Here is a 7,817-nt window from a genome sequence, read left to right on the forward strand (position 1 = left end):
CCATGGAGGTGAATAATTTAAAGAGTGCGCAGCGGCTTGGTGTAGCATTACAACGAGGGGTGGACAACGGGGGGAGGGGGGGCAAATTACAGAGGGCAAAGGGCACGGACAGGAATCATGCCTAATTAGTGGTCGCCATGGTGATCAGCTCGGCGAGGCGGCGTAGCAACTGACCACCGACCGAAGAAGAGCACAAAGAACGCGAGTACGACAATAAGGCGATGAGCTGGTTCAGAGAGGCCGGGGGGGGGGGGGGGGGCGGGGTGTCATTAGTCGATGTTACAGTTAATAACACACACTCACACACACACACACACTCCAGTTCCTGAGAAAATTAGCCCGTAATTACTTTTTCCTGTTGATCCCCCTCTGAAGCGCCGAGACGACTGAATTGCAGAATCTTCGCGGGGAAGAAATTTCCTGAAATGCAAGAAGAGATCACCTTGGAATACGGAGGAAATAACCCAAAGTGATGCTTGATAGCACAAGACGGGGATTGCGGGGGGGGGCCTTCACCAGAGGGGATTGGTGGCCCCTAGGGGTCCACAGAGGTACTGCAAGGAAGTTGTTTTTTGTTTTTTTTTTTATATGTATTTTTGCTTATGTTCGTCTCATTTAGGAGTACTGGAGTTGTATGCTTCTAGCAACTAGTATGGAACTGTTAGCCCTACTTGCAATATTAGTAATAGATTACTTGCGCCTCTCCACCCTTGTAAGCCACTCGGTTTCTATCACGTCTTTGACTTCCATCTCTCTTTAACCCTGATTGGTCGAGGCAGAAAGCCGCCCACATTGAGCCAGGATCTGTCCCCTTTTTTCTGCACTGGTAAAAGGCAGTGTTGTTTGCAAGATGTCCCTTTCTGTGGGGAGTCTCCCTGATCCAAGTCCACGAAGGACATCAGCTTCCTGATCCCGGATGGACCAGTTTCGGACGCCAGCGCCTTTCCACCGGTCCCTCCGGCTCCTCGAGTTCGGATTACCGTCCCTTCTAGCCTGGCCTCACGGTTGCATCCGAGCCTCTCTTGCTAGTTTGGATACAAGTGCTCTCTGCCTGGCCCTCCTTGAACTCCACTTCAACGCTGAACCGTCAGCCTCGTTTTTAGACCTCAGTGCCACATCAGCGCTGAACTGTGTGACCCTTTCCAGCCTGATTCTAGTGCAGAGTGTTGTATCTGCACTTCCATCAGAGTAGCAAGTCCAAACAAGTGGTATAGATAATGAATTAATGAATGGATGAAAATAAGTCACCCTTCTTCTGCTGTAAATCAAGTCTACCTGTTCGTGCCCTCCCTGCCCGACAGAGGCGCATCTGATGCCTTGTAACCCTATGGGTGCAAAGGAGGGTTCATCCAGCAGCTCAGGAGGGAGGGGGACGAAGGAGATGAAGAAGAAAGATGTTATCCGTGAACGGAGCATATACTCTTGGTATCGCCGCCATTATCTTCAGATTTGCTCCGAATTAGAACAACGGCCATTTTCACAACCATTTCCTCTTCCTCCCACCCTCTCCTGCATGTGGTACACATTAGGCAACTGGCCATCAGGACCAATATCTCCATCTCTATCTTGATTCATACCCGCCTTCTTTTCTCCTCCTCCTTCTGATTCCCCCCTCCATCAAATGGGCCAAGCCGGCGTTTCAGTTCTGGAAGTTTTACGGCGGGCGGAGCGAAGCCCGTGTCATATTTATGAAGTTTTCTGCCTTCGCTTTATTTATTGGGAGGACTTTATTGGGCGGGCGGACTTTATTGCGATGTATTTGGCGCCAAATCCACGCCGGTGTCGGGAACCGTCACAGATGTTGCCCGGACGCCAGCGCCGCCGATACTGTGAAGGCTCATTCATGCTCACGCTATGTCCGTAAACGGCTACGTCCGCTGCAAACATCATTGCCCACTGACCTCCCATGCACCACCGGTTGTTAAGCATACCATCCGACTAGAGGGCAGTGCAGAGTTCACTTCTGAGTTCCGTTTCAGAGACTAAGAAGAGAATTCTCCTCCCTGGTTACCCTGACGCCATGTTACCTTCTTCTTCTCTGCTCCCTCCACTGGTTGCACTCGAGCATACCGCAGCACTGCCCCAAAGGACTCCCTTGCTTCTGCTCTGTTTGGCTCCCTGAAATTGTAGAAAATTCCGAAAAAAAGGGATTGCAGAGGACGGACAGAGGGCTCTGAAACCCTTGCCGATGTAACATTGAGCGCAAATCAGCCTTCAGACTCCGGCAGGTATCGCTTACCTTTGCAGTATTTGCACTGCTTCCACATCCATCAGGGAAAACACTCCCGTCCCCCAACCTGAGACATCTGTAATTGTCAAATTAATAGGGATGTGAAACAATCGCAACATTATTTAAATAGATGTTCTCTTTTGACAAACTTTTTCAAGTTACTCGAATCTTTGCAGAAACTTGATTGTTTCTTTCACGCATTAGGACACCAAACACTCTGGATCATGGTGGCCACAGAGTAGCGAGCATGAGGATTCAAAAGGTATTGCTAGTCCTTGACATACAACTCCGTCCCAAACGGCTGTTTCTGGACGGATGTTTCCTCGGGACAAAATGGACGGAGGTCCGAGATCTTCTGGCCTGCGAGAGGACCATTTACATTTCGGACCAAAATAAGCCCGGAGTTAGCTAACAGCTAACAGGGTTCTTCACACAGCGAAGCAGCACAGGGAGAAGATAAAAACACTTCAACCATGGTTATTATTCTTCACTCCGTGGTCCTGTCCTGCCTGCGGGAATGTAAAACTAAAAGCATCCCCAGGGAGAAGGGTACTTCCTGGAACCAAACGGTAGCTGGACACTTCTTCGAACTTTTCTTTTCAAAAGATTGCCAACTTGCATAAAAAGAAACGTCCCTCACCGGTGAAATGAAAGCGAAGTTCATTTCATTCAATTATAACGCCTGTAACATATTATATGATGGTGCAGGCATCTTTTAGCCCCGCCTCCTCGTGGGAGCCAATGAGACAGCGGGATGGGGAAGGGGAAGTGGGAGGAGGCCCGGCGGCGCCGCGGGGCCCCGCCCACCCCGCCAGCCCGCCCCCCCCCCCCCAGGCCAGCTGCTGGGAACGACGGAGATACCAGCAAATCAGTGTTTGTTCAGCCACTCCACAAATATCCCTTCTCCAGATTGCGTCTGGCCGAGGAAACGGCGCCGGAGCGAGCGGCGAGGCGAGGGCGCTCTGAAATGATTATTGGTGGCGGTGTCCTTCTGGGGCCGCTTTCCTTAAACGTGCCAATAAATTTCACATGTCCGGCTTTGTTTTGCTTTCATTAGGGGCCTCTAATCTGCGTCCCGGGGCCCCGGCCTCCTCTCCGCCATGAGTGGACCCTCTGTTTTCTCTTGCCGCCGGTGATTAATGGCCGGGCGGCATCATTACGGACCAGAGTTACATATCTGCGCTTGTGTATTGACACACGGGGACGAGCGCACACACTCCCGACGAAGCTTTTCGGCGATCCCGCCTGAGATTCACCTCCCGCGAGGGCCGCTCCCTTTTTTTTTTATTTTTTTTTATTTATGAATCGACGGTGAGAACGCGTCCCGCTAATGGAGTCGGCAGGAATCTGACCTCCCTCTCTTTACAACGCAGCCGTTGTTCATCTTTTCCCTTTAAAACTCCACCGTTAACCCGACGTTTACGGTACTTTTAGCGGCACCGCGTTGATTCATAACGCTCGTGTAAGTGCTCGCCGACTCCCTCCTCCTCTTCCTTTTTCGCCGTGATATCATATTTTCGGGCCCCCGGGGCGCCGAGACATATGCGCGGCCGGGCACGAGCGCCTTTGTGCATTAAACATCCGACTGGGCTGAAATTTGTTTCCACATGACTAATAGATGACGCCGTCTGCCAGGCCAGGTTCCACGGCGCTCACAGGACAGCCATTGTGTGTGTGTGTGTGTGTGTGTGTGTGTGTGTGTGTAGGGGTGGGGGGGGAGTCACCTGTAGAGTGGACCCAGCAGGTGCGCCAGATGGGAGGGGATCCATTTTAATATATTCATTTCATCGACTGTCCCTCGGGGGCCGAGGGAAGGGACGCTAGCAGAAATCCATTCATTCATTCATCCGTTCATTCGTTGTCTGCACCGCTCGTCTCAGACGTCCATCCTGGAGAGTCGCCCTTATATAGAAAAAACAGGAATATTATTATATTATTATCATATTATATTATATTAAATTTTGGTGTGCATGTCCTGTGTCTTCTGTCTTTCACTTGTAAATTGCTTTGAGTACCATGAAAAGCGCTATACAAATCTTATGTATTATTATTACATAATAATGTAATAATGCATAGCCTAACTCAGCAAGTTAGGGTGTGTGTGTGTGTGTACGTTTGTGTGTCTCTGTCCATTAAAAAAAAAAAAAGAAAACCCTCACTAACCCAAGCTTACTGTTCCGTATATTTCCTGTGCATCGTGTATTTGCAAGTGTATTTGCAGTCCCTATGTCCTCTATTGTAAGTCGCTTTGGATAAAAGCGTCTGCCAAATGTAATGTAATGTAATATTATTATTATTATTATTATTATTAATATTCACTCTCTCATATGAAGACGAAGGAATATTCACCCTCTCGTATCGAGATGTACAACTTTTCACCAGTCACACCTCATAGCGACTGAGGAATATTCACTTTGTCAGTCAGGATTCAAAGCGTTTATTGTCACGTGCACGGTGCACACGCGTGTTCCCGCAGTGAATTGGGTGAAGAATGTCAACATTATTATAAATATGATGAATGTAAACAGTGCAATAGAAGAGCGAGTGGAATAAAGTGTAGCTCGATGTGTAACTCACAAAGCGCAGGTGCAAGGATGAGTGCAATTTGAGTGGCACACACACACACACACACACACACACACACACACACACACACAGGAATCAAACCGGGGACCTCGCGTGGGAAAAATACATCTTAAAAAAATAAAAAAACGCTGAGAATTTTCTGACCTCTCTGATCAGAAGCTCAGTAGGTCTTGCCTGGAGGGCGTCCATCGCGGCGTGATGAATTATATTTTCCCTGCAATGAAAGTCCCATTACACACACACACACACACACACACACACACACACTTCAGATCCGGCTTATGAAAAACACAAACGTCGGGCCCTATGTAAATGGATGCCACCTGTTCAAACGGACACTGTCAGGGTCAGTCGGGGTCAAGCGGGGTCGCGCCCCCCCGACAACATTTGATTGGTCAGGACGCCCCCCCCCCCTCCCCCCCCCCCCCCCCTCCACCTCGCTCTGCGGTAACTTTAAAAAATGTTCAGGAAGTTGGGTTGGCCCTTTACGGCCCAGGACATTTCCTACTACAGGAGTTAAGCGCTCAGGACAGGAAACCATTTGCCGCGGCTGTAAGATCTCTTTAATGGCGGTCTAACTGGAAACAGGCCGGCGTAATTCGCCGCCCGGAGCCGGCGAGCGGGACCGGCTCCGCATCTCCACGCCGCCGGAACGTTTACTGCCTCTTCCATGGGAGTCTTTCCACGCCGCTGTAAAATTTACAAGGAATCCCTTTTTTTTTTTTTTTTTTTTTTTTTTGTTGTCAGCGCCATGCCATGCGAAGCCGGGTTAGCTTGAATAAGTAGCGCGGCGGTAACGGATGGCTGGCGTTTAAAACGGCGTTTGATTGTCCTTGACCCGCCGTCGGCTCGCTCGGGACGCTATTGGTCCGCGTCAAAGTGAAAGAATTCACCCCCCCCCAAAAAAAAAATGGCCGCCGATGCAAAGAATGTTGACGTCGAACCGACGAAAATAAAAAAAAAAAAATTTGCACGAGAGGTTTGGGTGGGGTCACTCACGTGCACCTCGCCTACGTGGGTGTCCGTGCACCGGCGTGCACCGTGCACGAGGGCTCCCCCGCTGGCTGAGGAAATGAGCTGAGACCACCAGAGGTGATGCATGTGTGTGTGTGTGTGTGTGTGTGTGTGTGCAGGCAGGTCGGGGGGGTTGTTCCAGTTACCAACTGGACTGAGTCTGTTTCCCCCCCCCTCCTCCCCTTACCTTTGTTTAATAAGGGAGTGGTAGTCTTTTTTTTTTCTCTCTTCTAAAGTGCCACAGTGTCTGGACAAAATGACACACTTCGGTTTCACTGTACCCCCCCGCCCCCCACACACACACACACACCCCTTCTATTCTCCCATCCGTGGATTTAAGCAAATGCAGTCAAACCCAATTAGGGCGGAGTGAGAGCAGCGCAAGAGAGGCGCTGGTAACACTGACTTTGTTCAGCTGCTTCCTGCTGCGACCAGCCCTCCTCTCAACGGGCCGCTTGGTCACCCCGAGGAAATACGACCCCGGCGAGGAGGTTCGGGTCGGGGGTCGGGGGGGTTGGGGGGTCACGGTCGTGATCCGATGGGCCTTCTTGCAGGCGTCTCACCTGCACGGGATGATCAGCAAGTCTGAGATGTTTCTCACTGAGACTTGCAGAACTGGATGGTTGAACTGTATGGGCATGGAGGGGGAAGGCACTTCCTGTCACATGACCTGGACGCAATTCTCAGATGTTAAAACTAAAAAACAAAAAAAATAGCATTGATAGTGTTGAAATAGGTATGACTAAATGCCGGAACTCACGCTGATATTGAAAGTGGCGAGGGTTCTTCTTTCATTTTTTTGTCTCCCGGCTGATCTCTTTCATCGCCACGGAAATAAAAAAAAAAAAAAAACAATCCAATAAACATGGTAATCATATTTTTTAAAATGCGCTTCCGCACACAATCGGATTTATGGGTGTTTATGAAGGACCTGAACGCACCTCGATATCAAGCGTCGCCTAGGATCTGGACAATCACACAGGTCGGCGCCTCGGATGGCGTCCTGGACCCGCCGATAGCCGCGCCATTGTCCGTCGGACACTGGGAGGAGATTATCTCCCGGCGTCCACGGCTCCCGTCCCCCTCAACTCCCCTCCTTCCTCCCCGCCGCCGCAAACAAGCCGTCGGGATTTATGCGGCGTCCGCTCCAGATCCAACGACGAGGGGGGGGGAGGACGGACCTAACGACGGCTGTCGCTAATAAAAACCCGGCGTCGAGGCCGGAACGTGTCTTCCGGCGACGCTGTCACCAAGATTGGTGTTTCCTGCGGTCATAATTTTCACACCGGTTTATCTGCGACGTGTGAGTGTGTGTGTGTGTGTGTGAGCGTAGCAAAAGGTTGGAGGCTAATTATCTGTTCGCCGGTTTCAGGCCAAGTCGCAGTCCAGGCATGGCACTGTTACATTAATAACACAGATGTTGGGTCTGGGGTGGGGTAAAGGGGTAACCCGGTCAGCTCCTATTATACGCCGCACTGAGGAGGCCTTTGTGCAGCGCCGAGGCCAAACTTTAAGTGCCTCTTTATTTTGGCTCCTGTTACCCGCTCCGGTCCCACGGCAGATACCGTTGTGTTTGCGCGCAAGAGACTTGAATGTAATGCAGAAGTCCCTCTGAGGAGGCCCGGCGTCGCTAGCTAAACTTTTTTTTTTTTTTTTTTTTTATGCCCACGGACTCTCTGGGCTTGTACGCGCGCACCCTCTCATTTCATATTCGCGTCAAATTCGATTACAATTATGCATATCAGAGCTCCTTTGCGCTCCATGGAGAGGGGGTGCTATAACCAGATTAGCCCCGAAAGGCAACAATGGTGGAAACAGCTGTGTGAGGGGCTGCCGGCATCTGCCCGGGAAACCAAATGGAAATTAGATAATGCCCCCTTTTTAGCCAGCGCCGCGCCCGGACCACCCTGATCCGAAGCAAGAACTGCACCGAACAAGGAGCGCCGAACTCCCGGGTCAGTAAATCCCGCGGCTACGGCTTGGCATC

The 7,817-nt window shown here is 50.7% G+C and overlaps 1 long non-coding RNA gene across 2 annotated transcripts; it reads right to left on the bottom strand.

The window, feature by feature from the left end:
* Window positions 1–291: 291 nt before the first annotated feature.
* Window positions 292–2,855, bottom strand: LOC147218049 (uncharacterized). 2 transcript variants are annotated; one of them, XR_015108875.1, is made up of 4 exons: window positions 2,393–2,855; window positions 2,240–2,306; window positions 2,028–2,118; window positions 292–420 (listed from the first exon to the last, which is right to left on the bottom strand). It is a non-coding gene; the product is annotated as an uncharacterized LOC147218049 (long non-coding RNA). The 2 variants fall into 2 exon arrangements; XR_015108874.1 differs by lacking the exon at window positions 292–420 and having other exon boundaries at window positions 1,771–2,118.
* Between the last annotated feature and the right edge of the window lie 4,962 nt (window positions 2,856–7,817).

The sequence above is a fragment of the Fistularia commersonii genome, chromosome 27 (genome assembly GCF_037954325.1).
Source record: "Fistularia commersonii isolate RoL2024-O1a breed Wild chromosome 27, RoL_Fcom_v1.0, whole genome shotgun sequence".
Lineage (NCBI taxonomy): Eukaryota > Metazoa > Chordata > Actinopteri > Syngnathiformes > Fistulariidae > Fistularia > Fistularia commersonii.